This window comes from Callorhinchus milii, unplaced genomic scaffold (assembly GCF_018977255.1).
Source record: "Callorhinchus milii isolate IMCB2004 unplaced genomic scaffold, IMCB_Cmil_1.0 Scaffold2, whole genome shotgun sequence".
In the NCBI taxonomy this organism is placed as follows: Eukaryota; Metazoa; Chordata; class Chondrichthyes; order Chimaeriformes; family Callorhinchidae; genus Callorhinchus; species Callorhinchus milii.
Genome location: NW_024704743.1, coordinates 61602676 through 61630414, shown reverse-complemented (window position 1 = coordinate 61630414; position 27739 = coordinate 61602676). Strand labels below are relative to the sequence as shown.

At 40.1% G+C, this 27739-nt stretch overlaps 1 protein-coding gene and 1 long non-coding RNA gene across 4 annotated transcripts in view; one reads left to right on the top strand and one right to left on the bottom strand.

Moving 5' to 3' along the window:
- The window catches only part of gabbr2 (gamma-aminobutyric acid (GABA) B receptor, 2), a 473571-nt gene that overhangs the window by 82151 nt on the left and 363681 nt on the right, over positions 1-27739 (top strand). The window lies entirely within an intron of this gene.
- On the bottom strand, positions 906-11215 carry LOC103186347. 3 transcript variants are annotated; one of them, XR_488744.2, is made up of 5 exons: positions 11198-11215; positions 7829-7973; positions 4772-4917; positions 3391-3586; positions 906-1378 (listed from the first exon to the last, which is right to left on the bottom strand). It is a non-coding gene; the product is annotated as an uncharacterized LOC103186347 (long non-coding RNA). The 3 variants fall into 3 exon arrangements; XR_488743.2 differs by lacking the exon at positions 11198-11215 and adding an exon at positions 8683-9805; XR_488742.2 differs by lacking the exon at positions 11198-11215 and having other exon boundaries at positions 7829-8013.

Sequence of the window (27739 nt, the reverse complement as noted above, 5' to 3'; positions counted from 1 at the left end):
ATCTGTGGCTGCAATAGTGTCAGTGCTGCATTGCAGCACATTGGCATGAGGGAATTGTCCTGCAAGAAGACATCAATAGAAACTTGCCAGCAATAAGCAAGAATGAATATTGCAGCCCACAGTTCAATGCCGTAATCTCATTTCATCTATGGTTATGATGTGCACTGGGACGCTAACCTGCGTGAGGCACTCTATATAAATGCAAGTTGTTGTATATAAATGTTGTTGTAGTTGTTGTTGTGATGTGTGTGTGTACCTATAGATGTGTAGAACCGGTTCTCTGTTGCAGTGATGTTCTTGAAATGGATTTTTTTTCTTCTGTCACAGCTCTGGGTTTTCCAGCATAGCCTCTGTCTAAGTCTAATTAGATCCGACAATCTCAGCTCTTTGTCAGCTCGTGATCAGCTCACGCTTCATTTGAATCCTATGCATTTCCAACATCTTTACTATTCAACCGAGAAAAACAAGCCTGTGAGAAATGGTGGTGTTCAAACGAGACAGTGTTGCTTTGTTAACGCTTATGTCCTCCTCCCCATCTTCCCCCTACCCCATCCCCAACAACCTATTGACTATTTACTTCTGCTCGTGTTTTTAACATGCCAGAATGTCATACTCCTCTCCCCCCAGTGAGATTTCTAGCAATGGGATTTTGCAAGAGCTTTTTGCTGTTCTGGGCTATCTCAAATATTTAAAGAAAGTCGGAGCAGATTTTCGGCAAATGTTGACAGTGTGAATGTACTGAGGCACCAGGGAATTGGAAACCAGAGTTGGTATTCTGACCACATTCATAAGGCATTTCCTGTATGGAGGCACACATGTATCTTGCTGGCCATGACCACAGTACTGCATATTATTCCACTCCTCTCTGCAATGCACTTGTTGTAAAGTATAAGTAATCCAGCAGCTCAAGGGTGGGGAATATTTATTGAGCTTGATTTGTATACCATAATGAAATGTACCCTTGCCAGCAGGTTTTGTGCCAATGTACATTAACACAGCTTTCCTTTAAAACAAAATAATTATTTATCAGTTGGTGTTCAATGGGCAGTGATGGCAGCTCAGTGACAAGTCTCTCTGACAGTCAAAACATTTAAAAAATACACTTTTAAGCCCCACCACAAAAAATTAGATTTTGCTCTTTGCAGACAGTCTGATGGAGTCTGCCCGTTTGCTCATATGTTTTGCACATGCAAGGGTGCATTTTGAATAGTTGCTGTGTGAGAGCATTGCACGGAATGTCTGTTTGCAATCTTGCCCAGCTGTAGAAAGAACTCTTACAAGGAATGAAACTCCACCCAAGTGTGCCTCATGCAATTTTGGACCCGTGAGCCAGAGCTTCATCCTCGTTACCAGGGATTAATATAGACCGAGTTGTCCTCTGTATTCCAAAAAAAATTCCATCATCAACAACAACAAAAACAACAGCAACTTGCTTTTACATAGCGCTATTCAAGCAGGGTAGCGTGAATCATCGGGATCAAGGATAGAATAGGTAAATAGTTTCCTAAAACTTTGGAATTTCCCATTTATGACTATTCCATGATTTGAAGCCTCCTCCTCCTCTCCGTTGACTCGATCACAACAGTTAAGTTCAAATCTGGTGTAAAGATTTCAGTGTCTCTATTTTTGCTGCTGTTAGACAACACAATTTTTGTTGCCAATGGTGGAGCATGGTACTTCAATAACATTAGTTGATCGTCACACTACAAGAGGGATGTAAGAGCAATGAAAAGAATACAGTGTAGGTTTGGTATGATAATGTCAGGACTTTTCTTTACTGAAGAAGAGACGTTTAAGAGGTATTTATAATTATAAAAGGGTTCGATAAGGTTAACATAAATAGCTGTGCGCAATTGACTGTCGCGTTTTGCTGAGAAAATACTTACAACAGGCAAGGATATAAATGAATCGGGGCCAGGCATTTTGTTCAATTTACCTGACTTCTGGGGTTAATTGGCGTCCGACAAAAGCGGATTCCACTTGTGTGAGGGAGAAGGGAATAGAAGGGCATGGAAGGGAGTAAGGAGTGGGTGGAGACTAATGTGGAGTATAAACACCCACACACATTGGTTGGTTATTTATGTACTGTATAGTCAAGCTAAATCTATGTAAATCAGCTTGAGTTAAGTGATCGGGGACAATTGTGGCCACAAAAACGGTAGCACTGAGATCATTTCACAGGCTGTGCCAATAGCACCAACCAATACACAGTCACTACACTTCATGTGAAGCATTTGAGTCACTTTAACAGCATAACAAATGCAAAGATTAATATTATAAGGTGAGGGGGAGTTCTTCACACCCACAGCCAAGTGTTATTAATAAATTGGAAATTGTAGTCTTTCTTAACAGATTTGACATCACAGCTTTTAAAAATATTGCAATTTTCATCTCTATATTTTGGCCCAAATGAAGAGTGACAATGGTATTTGCACTGTGTCATTTCAAAAGACATTTCTTCTCTACTACTCTCCAGAATTCTAAGTATCACTGTGACAGCATCCTGGAAACTCGGTTAAATTAACATTTGCATATCTATTCTGCACTGCAAAGAGCTGCTTTTCACCTCTAAACAGAATAATTAAAACAGTGCCTCGAGTCACTCTGAGACATGTTGCATTGGCACCCACGCCCACACTGATGCACCCTGAAGGAACTGAATTCAGTCTCATGGACACAGGCCTTTAATTGAGAGTTTGCCATGCAGGAGGGGGAAGCAAGTGTTATTAATTTTTTTAAAAATAAGCAGAGCTTCAGGATTAATTTTATAATAATAAGATTTTCATATGAATAAAAGTTGCATATTAAAATGTATTTACCATAAAATTCATTCAAAAGTGATTAATGCTACATCTTGCCCAAATGACAGTATGCATAAGATATTGCTTACATCTGTTGAATAGCACATATTTTTTGTTTTTCGCTATCAATTGCATCTCTTTGTTTATTATTCATATTATTTAACCAAGGACGTTGACAAAGAGTGTACAGTAGCTGAATGATTCTGATGGCACCACAGTGGAGAACAGCCTGAGCAGAACTACATAATATTGACTTAATACATAACATTGTGGACGATGTTAATTGAAGAAGCAATTTAAGTAAAACAAAATAAGAACATAACAAATAATAATAATATTAATCCTTGCATTTTCTATCGCATTTCATCAAATCTTTAGGATGTCTCAAAGCGCTTCACAGAATAGACTGTAAAGTGAATTGATTGTATATTTTGTGGGTGAAGCACATTCACAATTGAATCTCATATGGGAGTATTTGCAATGGGATTTCTTAATAAAGAAATTGCAGGTTTGTCAAGGCTTGGGATTTCTATGTGCATATGTATGTATTCCAGCTCTTAAATAACAACAAATTACATTTGTAAAGTACCTTTCACGTCGGGAGGACGTCCCAAGGCGCTGAACAGTCGGGGATCAAAACAAGCTGCTTTCAGAGCAAAGTTCTTGCAAGTTGGTGTGATGTATTTCCTGTTATCAACAAAAGTCCTCCCTTGTTTTCTTATTGAAGAATCCCATTAGAAATCACCGTGTAATAGATCCCATATATACATTTATGAGCCTTTTTTCTGTTGAATGGAATCGTAAGATCACATTATATAAACAGGTTTGGTCTTCTAATGCTCGCAGCTTGCAGTAGGAGACATGGAAATAGTCCAGGAGAGACAAACTCTAATGTGATTTTCATGCTGGATTTTCATCCATAAGGGCCTATCTTTGACATTATAAGTATAAACTGCTCAATTTCATTGCACTGTAGAAGAGGATTATTACTCATTTTTATTTGTGACCAGTCAGCTGGACTACAGTGGTCTTTTCTGGTCCAATTCGGAATCTTATTTTACCTTGACTTCTGCATAGGAAGTTAATTTCACAAGGGATAAGGATGAGATCAGGTACAATAAGATTGGAGGCCCAAAATATCTCATGGTGTTAGTTTTAAGACTGTTGCTTTACAACTTAAGATCATGTAGAATTCTGGAGAATTATTAATTTGTTTAAAATGGTATCTGCCTGGCTCAGTTGGTAAAACTTTTGGCCCTGAATCAGAAAGTTCTGGGTTAGGACTTTAAACTCAGCGTCCAAGCTGACACTCCAGCTCAGCGCTGGGGAGAGCTTCACTGTCAGAGGTGTCTGGAGAGGCATTCAACTGAGGTCCCATCTGCTTGTTCAGGTAGATGTTAAAGATCCCACAGCACTATTCAAAAAGAGAAGGGAGTTTCCTCCAGTGTCTTGACCAACAATCTCCCAAATAAAATTGATTATTCACTTCATGGCTGTTCGTAATTTTGTTGTTTGTGGGACATTGCTGTGCACAAATTAGGTGCCACATTCACCTACAAATGAACTGTTAATGTGATCCTTTAAATCCTATCTTCTGATGTTTCAATGTTTCTTTTTGCTCCCTTTGCACTAGGCTTGTTTGTTCTTCACTGTGACACAACAGGTTGGCAATGCTGTAGCACAGTGACAGAACTCCCAATACAAAGTGCAACAAATCTTCCAGCATCATTTTTGTTTTGATGCATGGGTTTATCCTAGAGAATGGATTTTTCCCTGGTAGCAAAAACAGAAAAAGTGAATAATATAACTATTATTGCTCTCTATCCTAATTGTTTACATTTTGGATGAGAACAAAGATTTACAGTTATAAGAAAATTAAGCTTTATTTTGAAACACGGTGAAATAGAGCACCAATATAAGACATTATAGAAAACAGGTTGTCAGTTTAACTAAATTGTTGTCACACTTACCTCTGGGTCAGATGATTGTGCATTCACGCCCTATGCAAGACTTAAGATCATAATCTAGGCTGACCCCCCACCCCAGTGCAGTATTGGGGGTTGTGCAGCTGGTCAGGTAAAACCAATCTTCCAGTTTCAGGTAGTCGCTGAAAATCCTGTGATATTGATTGAAAAGAGAAAGAAGTTTCTCTGTGTCTTGGAATAACAATCCTTCAAATAAATTGATTACATTTGCCTGTTTATAGGACCCTGCAGCTTGCAAAATTGCTACAGTTTGTTTACAAATACACATGACAGTAATTACTATAAAGAACTTTGAGTCAATTGCACATAAAGTGCTATAAAAACACTGGGCGCTACATCAAATTCAAATTGTATTGTAAATTGTATAAGTTCTTTCTTTCAATGGTATGTCTTGTACACTGCTGGATTTCTGATCTAGGTATCAACACTATGGGTTCTGTATAGTAGAGGGTCAGGGCTTTCCCACATAGATTGGAATAACAAGCAGCTGGAGAATTATCCTTGTTCTCATGCAACTTCTTTGAAGTTGGTTCAGAACCCCCCCGATAGAACCATTGCTAACCTTTTCAGCCAAAATTAGTGTGTGGTCCAGGCAGGGTAAGTTCAATGGAGTAAATGAATGGAAAGCAGTGCAAAAGGAGGTTATTCTGAAGGAGAGGAAAATGGTTTAAAAGCATGCAGATCACTGTAAGTCTCAATTTGCCCTGCTCGACAATGGCAAATGATTTATCACTAAATTATTCTCAACTTGCAATGAACTGGAAAACCTACTTCAGAAAAACAATTTACGGATATTTGACTACCAGAACTTGTGAATAACTCCAGTGCATTTAGCTGCCGCTAGAGGAAAAAAAACTAGCCCCAGCTTGACATCTCTGCTACCCGAGCCACTGTTACTGGAATATTGCCTGAAATTGGAAATTGTCTATGTCTGAACAAGTGATCAGAGACTTAATCCAAGTTGTTGAGTCCTTTTGATATTCGAAGATCAGCAGGACATCCAAATAATCAATCTGCGGATGAAGCATGAATCCAAAGCCCATCTGCCTGTTCAAGTGAACATTAAAGATTCCACATCACTATTCAAAAAGAGAAGGTTATTATTAATATTATTATTAATACAGGTAGAAAGTGAACTCAGGTTTGGCATTGTCCTTAACCAAATTTCAAGCAAAACGGATTGAAAAGGACAAAGCTCAAAGCTAAAAATATGTAGATCTCATATTCTGGTATCTAAAAACATGGCAAAAATAAGCTAACATTGACTAATGGAGCATGAACTTTCATATGTATTTTTATTCAATGGACTACTGTACCAAGAACTTCCAAAGAAAGTTGCCAGGGAGAAAAGGGATAAGATTTAGGAAAATCCCTGAGTGAAGTTGCAGTATAGGGTTATAATAGATGTCTGGAAATCCAGGCAAAATACAGTGTGCAACATACACAGAAAGAACACATTACTGTAAAATCCTGTGTAGGGCTTTGAGATGTCCTCCTGACATTAAAGGCACTTGTATCAAATGCAAGGATTATTATCATTATTATTTATGAATTCTACAGGAAAAAAATTGTAGCACAAAAAGGTCAGATTGAAACCAGGCTAGGATTATATAAAGTTCACAGAGTCATAAAAAAAAGATAGTGCAGAAGGAGGCCATTCAGCCCATCAAATCTGCATCGGCTTTCAGAGCAATGTGTCCATTCAACACCTTGTGACTTTCAGGGGCAGAGTTGTTTAGAATACTGCAGCACCAGCGAGGAGCAGAGCCAAACCACAATTGCAATGGGAGGTTTGTATTAAATAGGTCTGTGATACCAAAGCTTGATTTGTACTCAAATCCCTAACATGTGAATTTTAAATAAAATTTCTGCAATGTAGATCTTTTGATATAAATTGGAGGGAAATATGACAAAGAAAAAAAACAAAGGTTAGATAAAGCAAATGTGAAATTATAAGGGTTAGATAAAGAGAAGGTGAAATGACAAGGGTTAGACCAGGAGAAAATAAAGGAACATGTGAATTAATGAGGAATATAGGAGAGATGTGAAGGTTGTGAATGGTTTTGATAGGGTAGAAACAGACTTTGAGACTACAGAGATATTTCCACTGATCAGTAATAAAAGGGCAAAGATTAATAATTAACATAAGAATAAAGGATGCATAAAGGATGCAATAGAAGAATTGTTTTTACATGTTGCTAGAGTATGCTCTGTTTGAGTCAAGTTGCTAAAAGCATTGAAAAGATAACTGGATAAATATTTTAAGAAAAATAATTATTAAAGATTATGGGGATAGCAGGGGAATGAGATTAGGTTAGATTAGATTAGATGGCTTCAGTGGCTTCAGTGGGGGGAGTTTGAACCAGCGTAGTCAGGATGGACCAAATGGTCTCCTTTGCTGTAAATATTCTGTGATTCAAATAAAATATCACAAAACCAAAGCTAAAATTGTTAAAAAACACAAAAGTACAAAAGGAATAATCAATATTGCTGAATACATTTTGTGCAAAATGAGTGAAAAGCAAAATGATTACTGAATACCAGAGTAAAGCATTCTGCACACTCTCTGCTGTTTGGAAACTGACTTTGATACAATTTTCATGTTGATTTCATTGACCATTCACTCATCTCTCCACCATTTCGATTTTGCGACGTTTCAAGCAGGTGACACTTTAAATGTCTCACCTCAGTGCTGTGTGAACATCTGAAATAACATAGCACGACTGCAAAATGGCCCAGTCAACATGAGGAGGGTAGATGCAAACACAGACACGTTCCACTGTGTAAATTCAAAGGAACTGTGTAAATCACAATTCAATTAGAACTTCCACTTTAACCCTTTTTTGTGTAGTGCCCAAACATAATCTTATGGGATGACTTAAATATGTTTGGAGACCATGGCATGTGATTTCGAACTGCCAGACTGAATCTGGGTAGTTCACAGTAAACCTTGAAACTTGGTGAAGTATGGGGAATACTAATGGATGCCAAAAAGCTGTAGGCTTTAATTATTTAAACATTTCACATATAAATTTTACTTACCAGAGCGAGCATTGTGCACATGTAGTGCTGGGATGTGTTAGCAGGGGAAGTCTGAACATTGCAGTAAAATCATGTAAACAATCTGAGGGAGAGCCTTACAAGTTAAGTATTCTGTCACGACTCCACCTGCTATTTCGCCTGAGCTCTGGAGCAGTCAGAAACATGGGATGGGAAAAGCAAGGTGAAAAGGCTGTAAAAGGATGTAAATTAGAGGAGTAAAATTAGGTGAATCCTGTAGCTTAATAGTTAGAGAGCTCGCCTCGCAAGCTAGAGGACCTGGGCTCAAGTCCCGAGCAGGGCAAAATGTTGGGCACGTTTTCTTACTCCTCGCACCTCTGTTTACCTAGCAGTAAGAGGAACCCGATTGTTAGTCGATTGGCAGACTGCTTTTCCGAGGGTAATAATTCCTTCAAATAAATAAATAAATAAATAAATAAATAAATACATACATAGAAAAATATAATAATGATTTGGTCATTCAATCCACCGCTGTTTGTGGGATACTGCTGTGCGCAATTGGCTGCTGCGTTTCGCCCACAACATATACAGTCAATTAAATTTACAGTGTATCCGGTGAAGCGCTTTGAGATAATTACATCGGAGATGTGATAAGGCGCTATATCAAATGCAAGGTTTATAATATTATTATTACATTGAAAACGTGTGATACTAAGTGCTTTAGAAAGCAGGGAGCATTAGTCTTGTTGAGGGCTGGACAATGGCAGTGCTATTATTATCCCTTGCTACTGGCTTTGGTGTGTCAGTGAGGCACTGAAATTGAACTTCATGTAAACAAACAATCATATGACTTGTTTGGAAATATAGCCATTTCATCCTAATACAGCTAAACTCACCTCTGTAATGCTGCAGTATCTTGCTATCCTGGCCTCTCTTTGCCCTCTAGTTTTATCAGTGTTTAGGAAACAGCAGTGCTTGTGATTGAGGTTTGGGTTTGGTAGATCTTTTGCATCTTCCCTCTCAGGATTGCAGTTCTATTCTGATGAACTGCTGACAAATCAGACAACTTGTCATTTTGGATCTGAATCATCAAGTCTTAGCTAGATCTGATATAGATTGAGAATGTGTTGGTCCTGATTCATTTGTTTTTCTGGAACAGCTTTTTTATAGTACATCATCCCTTTATTGGGGGGAAATGGATAGATTAAATGCCAGATTGCTGGAACAAGACCATTATTCTGCTTCAGTCACAAGGAAGATTCTCCTTTGGGTTGCTCTTTGCGTAAAGAGAGAAGATAATTTACTGAGTTTTTTAAGCAAATAGATACTTAAAATATAAGTGTGATATATTGTACAACAATTATATTGAAGAATAATGAATCTTATTTGTTTTGGAGGTTTAGGTATGAATTAGTTGCTTTGAACACAAAAGTGTAAAAGAGGAGTTTTTTGTGCTTATTGTTATAAAAGCTGTAATTCTCCTGCAGGCAACGCAGAAGGTGATATTTGCTCTCTGTTAATGCTCTTGAATTAATAAAACCTTGCTTGGGCATAGCAGGCACTATAGACAGCATTATAATTAAAGTCACAGATAAGAAATGAGCAAGGAAGTTCTAGCAAGTGGGAAATCAAGCTTTTCATGTTATGGGTATATTAAATTGCGCATCTGGATTGGTGTTGAGCTCTGTTATATTACCAGTATAAATGTGCTGCATTCATTTGCCAACAATTTAACCAACACACTTGGAAACCATTTTATAGACTGAACAGCTCAGCGAAAGGATTGATGTCTTCACTAATAACTTTAACTCTATCATTTTAAACAGATCCTTAAAGTACTGAGCTTAGCTTGATGAAAATTATTTTTTTTTCACAAAAAATTTGCTCGCCACTTAATATCCAATTAAATTGCTTCCATTTCAAAAACATTTTAGCAAGGGTGTGAAAAGCTAGTGAAAATCAGATTTCAACCTGGGTTCAATTCCAGGCAGAGCGAAACCTTGGGCAAGTTTCCTTACTCCACACGCCTAATAATAATCCCTCCAAGACAAAACAATAATAAATTGGTCATTTTCAATCTACGACTGCTTGTGGAACACTGCTGTGCGCAATTGGCTGCCGCGTTTCGCCCACAAATATACAGTCAATTCACTTTACAGCATATTCAGTGAAGTGCTTTGAGACGTCTAGAAGACGTGAAAAGCGCTATAGCAAATGCAAGGATTATTATTATTATTCTGCGGTGTTTGGAAAGTATTTACTGTGCTAACAAATCACAAACAGTATTTGCAGCACTTGCTTGTTTTCTTGGTGCTGTTCACTTATGTGATTCTCCTCACTGTTTTAACGCCTGCCGCTCAGAATATCTCGTAATGAATTCTGTACGAGTTTGTCAAGATAATTTCTGCAGAAAATCGAGATGGCCATGAGCATTGTGCAACGTGTTGGTGACATCATTCTGCTGCCACTCTGCTGTCACTGGCAGCTCTTTGGTTTCTGACTGATTTCATCTAGCAACGATTTGTGTTTGCAGTAGGCACAGTGGATGCAGGATAACCTACAATCTCGATGGTCTATCAGCACTTCCCCATTCAGTCTAAAGGATGCTGTTTGTGCAAAAATAAAGTGGTAAAATGTGCACAACTGTATCCTGTGCTTCGCCCACAAAGTACAACATAGTTACATAGTTCCTTTCACGTGAGGTAGCGTCCTGGAGCACTTCACAGTGCCGGAGTCTGACAATGAGCCAGGGAGAGAGGGAGGGGGAAGGTGACCATAACCACGATCAAAAAGGAATGTCTTTAGGCAGGATTTGAAGGTGGGGAGGGAGGGGACAAGGTGGAGAGATTGAGGGAAAGAGTTCCAGAGTTTCGGGGCCTATTGGCTGAAGGCACAACATGGCTACCGATGGTGGAGCGTAGGGCACGTCTCAAAGATAAGGCACTTTATAAAATACAAGGATTATTATGAGTGTACACACTAGCCCGAAACAATAGTGGACCAATTGCCCTAGGCAATTCACCTCAGTCTGTGTCTTTCTATGCTTGTAAAGCTATTTTGAGCGATGAACTACAACGTTCATTTGACTAAATGGATATTTTGAATAGTAATAATCCTTACATTTGATATAATGCCATATCGTGTCGTTGGGATGTCTTAAAGTGCCTCACAGAATTTTACTGTAAATGTAGTATTTGGAGATGAACCCATAGCCAATTTATGCACAGCAATGCCCCACAAACAGTCATAAAGTGAACGATCTATTTTATCTGGGGGATTGTTGGCCAGGACTCTAGGAGGTGTTGGGTTCTTTCTACCGTAATTGGATTCTCCCCATTAACCAATAAAGGTCTGAACACAGAGTTGTACAATCAAGACAGTTTATTCAACAATGTAACAGAAATATACTACCAGATAAGCAGTCTTGCCTGATGACCAGCACTCGGCTCAGCAACCTGTAGTTCTTACTCTGTGGAAATCAACTTTTCTTTGTGTGTCTGTTGTATTTATACCCAGCTAGTTGGTGTACCCGTGATCTGCTCGTGATGGTACTTTTCCACTAGCCTGTGTGCCCTGCTGAGACTAGTTTTCCTCCTTATCTAGCTCCTTGTTCGTACTCCCTGTTCTTCGTACTCCCTGTTCTTCCTCAATCAGTATGTTTTCATAACCTTGCATTCCCGTGGTCTCTAGTCAGGCGCCCTAATCATAGGTCGCTGCATATGAGCCATCTATTCTGTTAAACTTTTCTTATACTAAGAGTCCCCATCTTGAGAGTGAGAAATCATTTTATCTATGATTTATTACGCTAGCTATGGTCACAGAAATTTGAAATATTATTTCAGTGGATGTTCTCTCTATCCTTGCCCGTTGGCTTTGAGCATTACTGAAATACTGGAATAAAGTAAATGTTACATAAAATAAATCAGAACAATGACATTCTTAATACTATCACTTCTCCTTCTTCAACTATCACAGTATTTATCTATCGACCCCATCACCGCACGCTCTACCACACCCGACGGTACAAAACCTGCGCGGTTGCCAATGCAGACCCTGTCCTCTGTGCAGGTATTGGCCGCTGTTGTGAAGTAGATGATTGATTGGGTCGTACTTGTCCATTCTCCCCCCAAGACGGTCGAGCTGAAATTGAATGTGAAGACCGGCTTTATGGGTGGGAGGGTAAATGAAGTATAAGTTGTCCCAGAAGAAGTCACTGGAAGGAAAGTGACCTCCAGAGGGTGCAACGAGCCATTGTCAGTAAATCAGAACAATGACATTGTCGATGGTCACATTCCTTTCCTTTAGTCTGTTCTACAAATTCCCACATGGTGGTGCGCACCTGTTATCCGGCTGCTCAGAGGCTGAGGCTGGTTGATCGCTTGAGGCCAGGAGTTCTGGGCTGCAGCGGGCTGTGCCGATCAGGCATCTGCGCTAAGCTCTATATGGTATCTCGGGGGGAGCCCGGAGGCACCAGGTCACGCTCAGGAGGGGTGAACCGACCCAGGTCGGAAACAGAGCAGATCCAGCCAGACAAAAGGGCAGCCAAACCATCGGAGAGAAGGTGTGCTGAAACCATCACAACTGATTGACTGCTCCAAAACTGGTAGTATAAGTTCTGTTACTTGTAGTGGCAGTATTATTTTACTAGTTTTGTGTGTGTTACTTTGATTAATAAATCTCTATTACACATTAATTGGATTGTCGGGTCATTATTTGAACCTCGGGATCGGAAATCCCAACAGAGGCGCTCCCTTCTCTTTTGAAATAATGCCATGGGATCTTTCCTGACATCCCTAAGAGCCCAAACCTCCAAAACTCTGATCTCTCTCTTTAAAGATGGAATATCTAAACTAGCCACAGATTGAAAATTGAAGTATTCAGGGGAGGGACATTGCCACCGCCCATCAGCATGTTACAACAGATTCAATGTGAAGCTGGGATTGGAATATGGCATATTATCTATCTGCCTGTTTCAGGGACTAATATTGGGAGAAATATGTAATATGACGACTGTACAGGTAAAAACAGTTGAGCTGCAAAATGGTGAGCTTGGTAACAGTGGGCTTACTGAGAGAAAATATTCTCTCTTTCAAGGAAAGCAATGAATGCTGTTGTTGTTTTTCTGAGCTACGTGCAGATAGATAGTGAATTATATTGGAGGGATCTATTCTGAGTTTGCAGGCTTTAAAACCTGCATTCTCGGTGGTGCTGTCCACCAGATGCAATGGTAAATGAAGAATCTCTGGCTCTTGAGGTGGATGTTTCAAATCCCATGACGCCTTGGAAAAACAATGGCCACAGGCAGCATTGGGGACAGGTAAAGGGGCACGAGAAGGGGTTTGCAGCAGCAGAAGCAGACGAGTGTGTCCCAGCTTGCAGTCAGCATGATGCAAACGCTTATGAAGAGCAACTTACTCAAGTCTTTGATAGGCTTTTAAACAATGAGGAAGAACAGAAACGCTCAGAAGTGCCAGCCATCTGATGACGGCAGTACTAAGCTGCAGGATGCACAAGCAGGAGACGACGTACTGGGAAGGGGGAAGGCGTGCTGCCAAGGATGACGGCATCGAGCAGCCTGCTGTCGCATGTGAAGAAGCTGTTTGCTCACAGAAAGTAGGCATTAATGTCAGGCTGGCTCAGTTGGAGCACTCTCCCCTCTGGGTCAGAAAGTTGTGGATTATGTGAGGACCCTGAACTCACTAACTACGCGATATTCGAGTATGCTGCACTGTCTCAAGTGCTGGCCTTCAGATAAAATGTTACATAAGAACATATGAATTTGCTCAGCAAAAGAAGATCAAGGTCCATCTAGTTTGCCTTCCACCATCCTGGCAGTCGCTTCACACATGTCGTATCCCAAACTATATACTGTATCCTGAGATATTATTTTCTAGCAGACATCTATCTAATTTGTTCTTGAAACAAACAACATTTTTTGCTTCCACAGTCACCCTAGGGGGCCTGTTCCATAAGTTTACTACTCGCTCAATTAAATAGTGTTTCCGCAGATTTATTCAGAATTTACCTCCCTTCAGTAGTAGGCTGTGTCCTCTGGTTCTAATGTTCAGTACAAGATGAAACAGCTTATCATAGTCTACATTATCTATTCCCTTCAAAATCTTAAAGACAGTAATCATATCACCTCTCAACTTTCTTTTCTCCAGTGTGAACATGCCCAGAAGTTATGTTTGACGATTCAGGGGACCTTTAAAGACACCTATTTGAAACAAAACAAGGAGTTTCACCCAATGTTCTGAGCAACAATTCTCCAGATAAATTGATCATTCAGTTTATAGGGCATTGCTGCATTCGTCTACAGAACCTACAACTACACTTGAAGCAATTCCCTGTCAAATGTTTGGACGTTGTAAACTATATATTACGTGCAAGGAATATTTATTATATTATACACCAAAGTTTCACTTATTGTGATGGCATTAAAAAACATTACTTTGAAGAGAATGACAGAACATGAAACTTTTGGCTCTTATTTTTGGATACCCGTCATTATTCTTAGATAACATTCCGCACATCAAAATCTCACCCACTACAATTGCTTTGAAATGAGGAGGCTGAGGATTTATGGATGTTAGGTGGTTGCTGCTGGATTCTGTCACAAGATTCGATTCTGGACACTCTGAAGAGAAATATGGAAGCAAGGAATGAAATCCTACTTTTCCAAAAAAGGAAACATAGTAAAGCCACCACCAAAGACATCCTTAATATTTCCGACTTCTGCAGTTATTTTGCCATTTGATTGTGGCACAGAAGGTGATGACTGTGCTGTTTAATAATACTTGCTTTTGGGCCCTGCACTTTGAAATTCGGCTAAAACACTCAGAAAATGTAACCAATTCACTGTGGAGGTTTACAAAGGTGTCTAACATGCAGCCATTCAAACAGGATTCCTAATTAAAACATTCTGAACTTGGACTCCTTCTGGTGACAGGACCAACAACAACAGCAACAAAATTACATTTGTATAGTGCCTTTCATGTTGGGAGGACGCCCCAAGGTCCTGGACAGTCAGTGGTGCGGACCCGATCTAGGGGTCGAGGAGGGTGGAGGGCAGTGGGGGAAGCAGGGTGATCGAAAGCATGGTCGAAGAGGAGGGTCTTCAGATGGGTCTTGAAAGAGACCAGGGATGGGGCGAGGTGGAGGGACTGTGGGATGGAGTTCCAGAGGGTGGGGGCAGAGTGGATGAAGGCTCGCTCGCCAATGGTCGGGTGGGTGAGGCGAGGAACGTGAAGCAGGCTGGAGCCCGCTGAAAGGAGGGAGCAGGCAGGATGATAGAGGATTAGGAGATAGGGGGGAATCAAGGCCATTGAGGGCTTTGAAGGAAGTACGTTATATCAACTTACAGGAACTCCACTCTGAAAGTACACTGAGTCAGAGCAGATTTCCCACAGATCAGTGGGATGCACTTCCAGAATACTTACATTTGGAATTCCGTTATGAATCAACATTTTTAGATCCCAACGAATACAAATTCCACTTCATGAGCAAAGTCTAACACCCCCAGAATACTGCCCCTTGTTTCCAGATAGAAGGGGCAATATTCTTCAGAACTGTGCATCCTTTTCTCTTTTTTCTTGTCAGTGAGATACCTTGTTTTTAGTTTATTGATCCCTCAGGGCAGTGTTACATAGGAAAAGGCCTCTGAGCCAAATCTCTCCCACTCAATCGTTTCATCCAGACTACAAGGCCCTTTTTAATTATCATTATTAAGAAAATGACAATCTAAGAGAATCTCATCACATTAATGTAATTTTGTAGGAGTGGGAGATGCATTCAAAGTATAACTAATTGTAACGAATAAAATTCATCTTATTCTGAATAGCATGTTGCAAGGTTATCTTTCAGAGAGCATTAACCACACATCGTTTTAGTAACTGAAATGATTATTAATATAATCACAAAATGAATGGTTATTCTTGGTTGAGGAGTTTAAATATATGTGATCACTAAGCAGTGCCTCTGGAGCTTGAGATAGTTGTGTGTAAACTGGCCTGAGATCATTTTACATCCTTTCAGCCATTGTATCAACAATGTAATTCAGCTGTTAACTAAAGGTTATATTAGGTTTTGGAGCTATTCACTGAGGTTAGTCTTCTTATTTACCATTGCCTCTGCTCCCTACACATTCACACTATCATCCTTTATTGGAGTGGATCCAGCACTGAAATCCGGACAGATTTATCTTTATCAATCCACCAAATGGTACAAGGTGAGGATCTGATAAAGCTCTGCAAAATTTTGAAACCTTTTGAGGGAATAATTACTTGAACATTATTACCACTGCTTGGAATGTGGTACCAATTTGGAAATATAAACTTTATGTTGTCAATTGGCGAATCAGAGGTTAACATTTTCAAATAATGGCTATTAGAACGTGGAATGCTTTGCCTAAGTAGAGATTGAAGCTGAAACTATTACATAATTGAGAAGGGAAATGGATAACCACGTGAAGAAGAAAAATATAAAAGGTTATTGGGAAAGAGCAGGGAATTGGAATTAGCTCCAGTGAAGGAGCAGGCATCATCCCAGAGTCAATGGCCTCCTCCAATTCTCAAACGTTTGGGATTCAGAAAGCTGTGGGGAAAAAAAGATCTTCTCCAGACAGCCTGGTAAAGTGATTGTGTGAGACCAGAGTATGAGAGGCAGTAAATCGTAGGATTCACACTCTTTCTCTCTGCTGAGAGTTCAATGTCACAATGTAGTATTCAAGCCACTTACCTGATCAATAATATTTTGATAACAAAATGAAAAGTTGCTCCAAAGAAGTTGCGTTTTATGCACAATTTGAACAAACATAGACCTGTGTAATGAAAGCATTATTGCAGAGATCATTGTAACCTTGTCATTCCATACATCACGAAAAAGTTTCATTATGTCTTGTTTAATTTTGCATAAAAATTTAACATAGTTGTTTAATTCTAACATAGTTCTTTATTCTAAAGGATAGAGGGATTAAGGGATGGGGATAGGGCGGGTAAATGGAATTAGGTTAGAAGATCAGCCACGATCTTACTAAATGGCGGGGCAGGCTCAAGGGGCCGAATGGCCTACTGCTCCTCCTACGACTTATGGTCTTATGGTCTTAATGACTTCTTGAATATAAATTATCCAGTTACTTATTTTCCCTCAAGTGATCAGAACCCATGGATGGTTCGTGGATCGGCACAGATAAACAGAAGTGAAGAAATGTCTGTCAATGAAAAGGTTTAACCACTTGGGATTAGCAGAGTTAAGTAATTGTTTTGACATCTGATAGAATTCAGGATTGCATGCCCTTGTTACTGTGGATCACTGTGTTAAACCAGCCTCTGTATTCCTGCATTGAAGGCTGCAGGAGGGTGCCAAGTTTTTCAGTGGGTTTTTTACCACAGCTAGCTTCCATATGTGTTAATGAAGGTCAGAGCTCAACACATGGTGCAAGAAGAACTTCTGCTGGGATCCTAATAAACCCATCAGTCATCACGCTTCTGAGGATGAGAATTAAAATACAGTGGGAAGTCAATTTTCTTAGCACCACATAGTCTGCCTAAGCACTAACCCAAATGGGCTGGATCTCTCTGAATGCTCCATGTGTATAATTTCATATCTGAAAATACAGCGGCAGTGATAAAAGACCTTCTTTTAAAAGTGCTAAAACTCCAATCATTGTGTTTTTGTTCCTTTTTTAACAATAAACCAGTATTTTTATGCAAGTTTGGAACAGTCCTTTCATATTATAATGATGAATTCATGCAACAGAACATATACACATAGAATAGCTTTAATTTGGAAGCATGGTTTTTTTGCAGCTCTTGAAAAGAATCGGCTTCCCAATTAAAACTGAACATAAGAAATTTCCATATTTCTGAGGAGTTTTAAATTTTAAGACAAATTGGTGTTATAGGCTAAGATTTGATGGAATTTCAGGCCTTAAGTGTTTTTTTTATGAGGAAAATGCAGATCTCAGAAAAGTAGACCATTTTTAAAAAAAAAAATTTTTTTAAAAGGCATTGGGAATTAGTAAATATATTACATTGCAGATAAAATAATATTTAAGAAAGTAATGCTATTTTGGGTTCCTGTTTATTAGGATAAAGTTGAATGATTTGGTGATGTAGTGTAGGGCCAGTGTTCTACATCTGTTTGAGACTGCTGATACTAATCCAGTATCTCCCAGGCTTAAAAGCAAAGTCTCTGATGGATCCTAGCTGTACTTTACCTTTCTTGATGGCTTTGTGCACTTGACTTGTTACACTTGTACCAACCCAGCTATGACAATCTGTCAGGATTCGGGATGTGTATATTGACTGCCAGGGAAATGGAGATTCCGTGTAGATTCCATTAAATGAACACAGATATTTCAGTGCAGGGACAAAAGGCTTTGTCCAGCGCCTTGGGACGTCCTCCCGACGTGAAAGGCCCTCTATAAATGAAATCTTGTTGTTGTTGTTATGGAAACAGTGTGCAAATTGTTGATAAAACCTAAGAAACTGAAGCTACAGTAGATAATTTTCTAGTCGTGCAAAGACAGCAAAGAACTAACTGCTTATTTTCAATGCGAGTTGCCTACTTCCCCCTATCAATATTGGAGGCTTTAAGGAACTAAAGGGAAATGAGGAGATTTATTGCTTCAGGCAGTTTTCTGAATTATCCCTTATCTGGTCCCATCGCCAGTCTAGCACTCTGGGGTCCAAATTCCCTGTGGTAAATTAAAGCAATTTGGGAACTTCAGGGGAAATTTTATTTTGGTCAGCCCACCGCTGACATATGCAGAAACCCATTACCGTGTTTAAGAATCCAACCAGACTGAGAGTTCCACATATGTATGCCACCTACACAAGGACATTTTCCTGTGCCTGGAATGGAATGCTCACTCTCTCCCTGGAAGGGCGCACTCTGCTTATCTAATTCCAGAGAGTATTGAAGTACAATTTACATTAATATACTGTAGTGCCTTTCGTGTTGGGAGGTCATCTCAAAGCACTTAAAATATTAGGCGCAGATTGGCAAGAACCAAAGCTTTGGGGTCCCGAGAGTATGCATTGGGGTACTGCTGGAGATTAATCAGTTAAAACTTATAGCTTGCCATTGAAAGCACTGTCTGGTAAGCTTTCCTGCTGCTTGTCCAGTCAGGACTACCCTATCTGTTAGGGCTTTGATTTGCGGGTTAACGGGACCTAAATTGCCATAAGTGTCACCTTGGAGACAGTTCAGCTTCAAGAAGATCCCACTTACCTCTTCCTTACAGCGAATAGTCATTCAACATCCGACAAGTGCAGGTTTGAACCCTCACCAAGTGAATGGCAAATACCAGGAATTCCCTGCGAGTTTCTTGGTGAGCAACACAGCTCAGCATGAAATACCTGAGAGCATAGCCACCATTTTCCTGTTCTTAGCTCAGTCACACATCTCTTCCCATTGACCAATGGTTCTACCAGTTGGAGATTCAGAGCTTGAGCTGCAGCCGCTTACCTCTCTGCATATCAATCAAGGTGTATACCAAGTTCTGAATATGTGAACATGTGTTCACAAACCTAGGCTCCAATTAATGCCTTTCTGCAGCTGTCGTCCAAAGCCTGAGAGTTTCTTCAGTAGCTATTTGATGGATATCTGCCTTCAGCATGGTGGGAGGACCTGTACAGGACAGCTTGTGATATGCCACTCTCTTGATGTTCTGGAGATCAAAACAAGTGCGAACTGGAAGTGTACTGTAGCAGCAAATAGATGAAAAACATTAGTGGTAAAAAAAACGCCAGACCCAAAGCTAGTTTTTTTTCCATCATCATCATCATCATCATGATCATAATACAAATAATCCTTGCATTTGATATAGAGCCTTATCATGTCTTCAAGACATCTTAAAGCGCTTCACAGAATATACTGTAAGTGAATTAACTGTATATTTTGTGGGCAAAATGCGGCAGCCAATTGTGCACAGCAGTGTCCCACAAACAGTCGTGGATTAAGTGACCAATTTTTTTAAGGAATTATTACTGATCTGCTAATCGACTAACAACTGGGTGACTCAAAATTATTGCTAGGTAAACAGAGGCATGTGGAGTAAGGAAACTTGCCTAAGGCCCCCTCCTCTTTCTGATCTATATGCTCCCTCATGGGGATGTCATCCGCAGACATGGGGTACTTTCCCACATGTATGCAGATGACACCCACCTCTATTTTTCCACCTCTCTTTGCGACCCCCAGTCCCCTGATGTTCTGTCAGCCTGCCTGTCAGATCTCAGGGGCTGGATGAGCGCAAACTTCCTTCAACTGAACGTTGACAAAACGGAAGCCATACTTTTTGGCTCTTGTCAACATCTAAAATCTCACGGCTCTCACCTCCTCCACCTACCCGACCTCCCACTAAAACGCTACGAAACCATACGCAACCTAGGCATCAGGTTCGACCCCCAATTATCCTTCCTCCTCCACATCCGGTCCCTCATCAGTACCGCCTTCTTCCACCTCCGACACATCGCCCGTCTCCACCAATACTTCTCCCCAAAAGCCGCTGAAACCCTGGTCCATGCCTTTGTCACCTCTTGGCTGGACTACACTAACGCCCTCCTCACCGGTCTCCCATCCACTACCATCCATAAAATCCAAATCATTCAAAACTCTGCCGCCTGCATTCTCACCCGCACAAAACTCCGCTCCCCGATCACCCCAGTCCTTGCCAGACTGCACTGGCTGCCTATCCCAGAGAGGATCAATTTCAAGATCCTCACCCTTGTATTCAAGTCCCTGCACTCCTCTGCACCCCTCTACCTTTCTGACCTCCTCTCTCCTCAAAACAGTACCCGTTGCCTCCAGGTCTGGCCTCCTCCTCATCCCCCGAGTCCTCCGCTCCACCCTCGGCGGCCGTGCCTTCAGCCACTATGCCCCGAGGCTCTGGAACTGCCTTCCTCACTCCCTTCCCTTCCCATTTTCAGGTCTCTGCTGAAGACCTTTCTTTTCAACCGCGACTTTGGTCACCTTCCTCCCCCTTCCCCTGGCTCGGTCCCGGGATCCGTTACTGTAAAGTGCTCTGAGACGCGTCCGGCGTGTAGGACGCTATATAAATCCAAGTTGTTGTTGTTGAGAGAGTGCGCGGTCCATTCCAACAATATAACTCTGGGGTTTCCATGTGTAGGTGGGATTCATGGGATTCTCAACTTGGTTTGGATACTCTTAAGCATGGTAATGGGTTTCCACTTGTGCCAGACACCCGCTGACCAAAACAAAATCTCTGAGTCAAAAAGTTGTGAGTTCAAGCCTCATGCTGAGATTTTGATCTCACAGTCTAGGCTGACACTCAAATGCTAGGGGCAAGCTGCATTGCCAGTGATGCCATCTTTCAGGTGAGATGTTGAAACAAGGTCCCATCTGCCTGTCCAGGAGGACATTAAAACACCCATAACATGATTTGAAAAGAAAAGTGAGTTTCTCCCGGGGTCCTAGCCAACAGTCAATTGGTTACTCCGTGGCTGTTTGTGCGACACTGCTGTGTGCAAATTGACTGCTACAAAATACCCACAGTATTTTACACTTTACAGTAAATGCTATGAAATGGATTGAGACATCTCAATAATGTGACCAGGCACACTATCAAATGCAAGGATTATTATTATTTTCATTATTATTATTAAAACCTCTTCAGTGATAAATTCCAGGTTGAGTATGTAACTCATGATTCCAGACCTAGACTAGAGACCATACCCACTGAACCTAAATCTCCACAGGTACTACATTGAGCAGCAGACAGACAATTTCTTTATAACCGGTAAATTCTACTACCTCCTCTTTCCAGGTTATTAGTGCATTGTAAAGCCGCTGTTGTGAAAATGATCAATTCTCTTCCAACAGGCATTTATTCAATCAGAGTAAGGGCTGATTCTGAGAACAGGTGGTAGTTAAAATTAGTTCTTAAAAAAGACCTTAATACCTCCAGTGTTCAAAGCTGGGATTTGTGATTTGGTGGGTATTGAGCTGTCTCACCCTTTAATTATTGGTTTAATTTATTGTTAACAGCTTGGATGGTGATCATTACCATTGATGGTGAGGAGAGCATTCCCTTGTACACCAGTCTGAATTTCTCTATTTCCCACACTAACCATCGTTCCAGCCTCTGTCTGTCAGATTCCACTAACTTGTCAACTAGTGCTTATCTACACTGTAAAATGTGGAACAGAGAGCAAATTTATCCCAAACAATCTTACTGTACCAAATGCAATGTTTCCTCTTGCTACAAATCTGTCCTTACACCACCCCACATAGTGTAATTCAGGCCAGCCATAGTCATTCCTGGAGGTAGGTTTTGATAAGGTAGATAGAGAGAGGCTATTCTCTCCTACACCAAAGAATCAATAACAAGAAGGCATAAAATGAGTGTTATTACCATAACAAAAAAGATGAACAGAATTTTTTTGCGCAGAGAATATGGCATAGTTTACCATAACATGGCTAGTGCCTCCTGCCTAAAAAATAACTTTGCAATGGAAAACCAGGAGGTCCCTTGTGCACCACTCTGATTTGCAAAACATCCTACTTCTTCTCTCTTTTGCTTTCCACCCTCTGCAATTCCACCCCAGAAACCTTTCACATTGCCCCCTCCCTTATCTCCATCTCAAGACTTTCCTCTTTGATCGCGCCTTTGATCATCGTCCCACCCCCCTTGGCTCCCACCTCTCTTGAATCCAGCCCCCAGCTCGGATGCAAACCCTTCACTGTCCAGGGCCTTGGGATGTCCTGCTGACGTGAAAGACACTAAATAAATGTAATTTGTTGTTGTTTATTTCTCTTTCTCCGTCTCTCCCTCCTTTTCTTGCTCCCTCCCTCCTTCTCTTATTGCTAAATATTACTTTTGCTCAGCAAGTTGAGTGATGATAATGGTAGAACATTTTGCTATTTCGTGTATCCAGTTTTCAGTCTTTGATTTGGGGACTTTGGTAATGGGTCAGACCAAATAAATATGCCCAATGCCATAATTGAGCCCTCCAAGGTCAGGTAGAACAGTTTATTGCAGAGTAAAGCTCCCTTACTGAACCAGAGTGAAGTTTCCATTTGACACAAAATCATTCTTGCGCCTGAGTGAGATTGCCATTTCCTACCTAATCAGAAATAAATACAACAACTTGCTTTTAAATTGCGCTTTTCATGGGGAGGAAGTGTCTCTCAGAGCTTAACAGTGGTGGAGCTTGACATTGAGCTGGTGAGAGTGGGGAGGTGACCGTATGCACAGTCAAAGAAGAACATCTGCAGGTGTGATCTGAAGACAGGGAAGGAGGGGGCAAGGCAGAGGAATTGAGAAACAGAATTCAATAGTTTTGGGGCGTAGTGGCAGAAACGAAGACCATTGATGGTGGAGCGGAGGGCCAGGGGATGTACAGGAGGCCGGAGCCAGCTGAACGAAGATTGTGGTAGTGAATTGGGCTATAAGCAGATCAGAGAGATAGGGAGGTGAAAGGGCATGAAGTGATTTATAGATGATAAATCAGTCTGTTCTATAATAGGGAGCCAGTAGAGCCTGGCAAGAACAGGGGTGATGGGACTAAGGAGTTTGGTGCGGGTGAGGATATGGGTGGCAGAGTTTTGAATGAAATGGATTTTATGAGTGATGGAGCTGGGAAGACTGGAGAATAGGGCATTGGAATTATCAAAGTGGGAAGTGACAAATGTGTGGATAAATAAATTTATGTTAAAAACATTGAAACCAAATATATGGGATTGGGTTGCATAATTGTTTTGAAAAGAGAAAGCTTAAATGGCTTTAAAGTAAAATTATAAACCATGCAAGGGTTAAAATGTACTTGCTGTTATATATTTTCCACTTGAGACTCTTTTGCAGATTGTTTACCTGCTGAGATTTCCTCAGAGTCATATAAAGAAAAGCTTGGTTTGCTTCAGTTAGTAGGAGGAGTTTGTATCTGTTTACTTAATGATTCCCTCTGTGTTATCTTTCTCCTGGTTTTGTTTCCTGAGATATAATTTGTGAGGGATGTCCCAAGGTGGTATCTATTTTGATTTATACCTATAATTACCAGTTATAGGACAATGGGGACACTAGACAGGTTTCCCATTGACAGAACGTTCCTGATGTGCCTTTTTAGTGACTGTTCTACAAGAACCATACAGTAACTATTATGGGCAGAACAGGCTCAAATGGATTGCATGACGTCCTCTTGTTCCTAATGATTCTTGCGTTTGATATGGCCATTTCACGTCAGGATGTCTCAAAGCGCTTCACAGGATTTACAGTAAAGTATAGTGACTGTAATTTTGTGAGCAAATGTGGCAGCCAATTTGTGCACAGAAATGACCCACAAACAAATCTCATGATGAATGACCAATTTTATCCGGGGATTGTTAACCAGTATACTGGGAAAAGCTCCCTTGACTTTTCGTATAGTGCCATGTGATCTTTGATGTCCATCTGAACAGACAGATAGGAGCTCAGTTTAATGTCTAATGCGGAGAATAGTACCTCCAACAATCCAATATACCAGCACTGTTTTGAAGTGTCAGTCAAGACTGTGAGTCTCAACATGGAGCTTGAACCCATAACCTTCTGAGTGCTACTAAGTGAGCCAGGCTGACACCTAAATTCCTATCCAACAATAATAATAATCCTTGCATTTGATATAGTGTCTCATCACGTCTCAAAGCGCTTCACAGAATATACTGTAAAGTGAATTGACTGTTATTTTGTGGGTGAAACACGGCAGCCAAATGCGCACAGCAGTGTCCAACAAACAGTCATCGATTGAGTGACCAAATTTTTTTTTAAGGGATTATTACCCCCAGAAAAGCGATCTGCCAATCAACTAATAACCAATTTCCTACTTACTGCTAGGTAAAAGGATCATTAATAAGGTACTAATTTAAAATTTAAGATATAATTTAAGAAGGTTCAATAACAAAAATAGTGACTAGAAGATTTTCTATCAAGACCTGCCATACAAAAACATTCATTGCCATATGGAAAAAAAGTGTTTCAATGCACAAATTCCTCCCATTTGCCTCTGTTTTGCTCCTTTGTGGTGCATTACAAGTGATTTTAATTTGGTTGTAAGACTGTGGATGAAGTTGCTGATTAAAAATTGTCATAGAATAATCTTAACTACTGTAATTCTGATAGTCATGGGTATAGGTTCTGCAGCACGTGCTAATGATTGCTCTGCCAGTAACTAGTCTTTGTCTACACTCTGTGATGGTGCCTGCTAGTTATTTATGACTTATGGAAACTATTTCTTAAGCTTTCAGTAAAAATACTTCCTTTTTTTCCAATGTACTAAAATGAGAAAATCCTGTTGATAGATTTACATTTCACTGTATATATTAAAAAATCATTTGGACTTAATTTGCCTATTTTTAGTTGAAACAGTTGCTAATATTTTCCAATCGAATGATAATGGATTAAAAAAAAGCTTATGCCATTTGCCAATAGCTCAGCATTCTTTAAATCGATGAGTCATGTGATATAAATCAGATGTCGTTTTTTAGGTCACCTTTGCTCCCCTTCTCCTTGATCAGCGATGCTCTGACATCAGCCATTAGGATGTGTTTGAGCACAAACTGGGTGACCATTCCCACCAGCAACTGACTTACTGAGATTGGGACCTTGATGTGCAGTGGGGTGATGGAGCTACATAATGTTGTATCACTTTTAGGTGCAGTATGCTGGGTCACTATGCTTCTTACACTGGGAGAATCTTTAAGGGTTATAAACGGCACCTATTACTGTGTGCATTCTTGAGAAAAGACAACTCCAAGGAGATCTTGAGCGGGTGTATAACATTTTAAGAGGGATTGAAAACGTAAACTCAGTACAATAGATTAGGATGCACCAAGGCTGGGTTGTATTACTAAATCAGTTGAGGTTAGATCCCCAGGCTTTACTCTTGGAATCAGAAGTATTATTGCTTAAAATATTATCTGAGTTCAGTTAGAATTGTCAGCCTGGTGCAACAACAACAACAACAACTTGCATTTATGTGACACACTTCACGCAGGGTAGCATGCTGGAGTGGTAGCTCTCTTGTCCCTGAGTCAGAAAGTTGTGGGTTCAAGCTCCACATTGGGACTCATAATCACAAAGTCTAAGTTGATACTTCAATGCAGTGCTGGGGGCGTGTTGCATTGTTAGTGATGCCATCCTTTAAATGAGACGTTAAAACAAGGTCCGATCTGCCTGTTCAGATGCATGTTAAAGATCTCATGGGCCTATTCGAAAAGCGAAGATTGTTGCTCCTGGTGTCCGGGGCAACAATCTCCCAAATAAAATTGGTCATTCACTTCATGCTGTGTGCAACTGACTTTTTTTTACAGAATATTGTGTGAAGCGCTTTGAGATGTCTCAGCGATGTGAAAGGCCTTGTATTCAATGAAAAGATGATTATTATTATTCATATCTAAGTCCATGCAGTTAGCAAATTAAACTGAACGCTCATTAAATCTTTCTCTAGCTATTATTGGAGACGGCCAATTTTCTTTCCAGTTAGAACATATCTCATGGGTATTCTACCTGAATATTTGTTGTGGTGTATGTGTGTGGGGGGTGCGGCAGAGCAAGGCAACTTAATTCTCTAACTATGCTGGTTTTTTGTTGGTTGTGTAGCTTGCTGACAAAGAGATGCATAGGATTTACAGGGTGATCTTGTTGCCCAAGATCTTCAGAAGTATCACAATAATGGAACTCCTCAGATGTTCGGAGTGTATTTATTACTATAATATTAATATTGGAAAACCTGGCCTCTGATTGTCTGGCACCCAAAGTCAGTTTTTGAGCCAAATGAGTTTCTTGAATTGTAAGGATTAGCTGGGCTGGGTCAGAGATGTGACAAAGTCAATTTCAGTTATGTCAACAATACATTAAGTGCTGTGGCAGGCAGAGTGTGAATGAGCCTGAGCAAGATAACTTCTCCATGTTGCTGGATGGGTTAAGCATGAATTAGCCTCATGCAACAATACATGTAATAGTGAAATACATAAAACATACAATAACCCTATAAACCGCTGATGTTTATAGGGGCATTTACAGTTATGTGGTTTATGGAAAATCAACCTCTTACATTGCAGCCAACATAACTCATTCGTACCAATGACAGTTGTGAGTTATGTGAGCCCAGCTTATGCTTTATTGTACTATAATCCTATTTACAAAAAATGACATTAAAGCATTAAAGATACACAGCATCACAGAATTATTCCCAAACAACATCATATGATGGAAAGTATATAAAAAGTATAAATAATAAATAATCTTTGCTTTTGATATATTTTGAACATGTCAAAGCGCTTTACAGGATATAATATAGAGTGACCATGCATTTTGTAGGCAATCGCATTCTAATAATAGTAATAATCCTTTCATTTTGTAAAGCGACTTTCATGTGGGGAGGATGTCCCAATGAACTTCACAGAATACATGGTAAAATGCAGTGTTGCATGGGTAAATGTATTTTAAAACATTACGTACTCTCCAACATTGCTATTTAGCTTCAGACATTCACTAAAAAGAGGAAAAGGTCTAAGTGAAATAAAATGACACATGTAAAACCAGACCATTAGAAATCTTCAGTGCATCGATCACACAGGGGAAGAGAAAGTCAGGTTAGTGTTACGGGTGCATCCTGCCACGCTCAAAATATTATGCTACAATTTACCAAATGTTGAGGTTTGAATAATTTTGATTTCCAGCATTTACAGGATTTATGTCATTTTGTAATATTGTTTTAGAGAAATAGTATTGATTCATTCATTCTAAAACTTGTTTTAAAAATCTAATCAGATGGATTCAATGCTTATTTTTTAATGACCTAGCTTATTTTTACCATGCTTATTTTTTGTGATCTCCAATTGCTCTTTGTTTTGAGATGTTATCCTATGCAAAAGCTATTATATAGGTGCAAGCTATTATTGTTTGTGAACCTAGAGTGAGTATAAGCCTGCCTTCAAAGATCTATTCTCACCTTACCC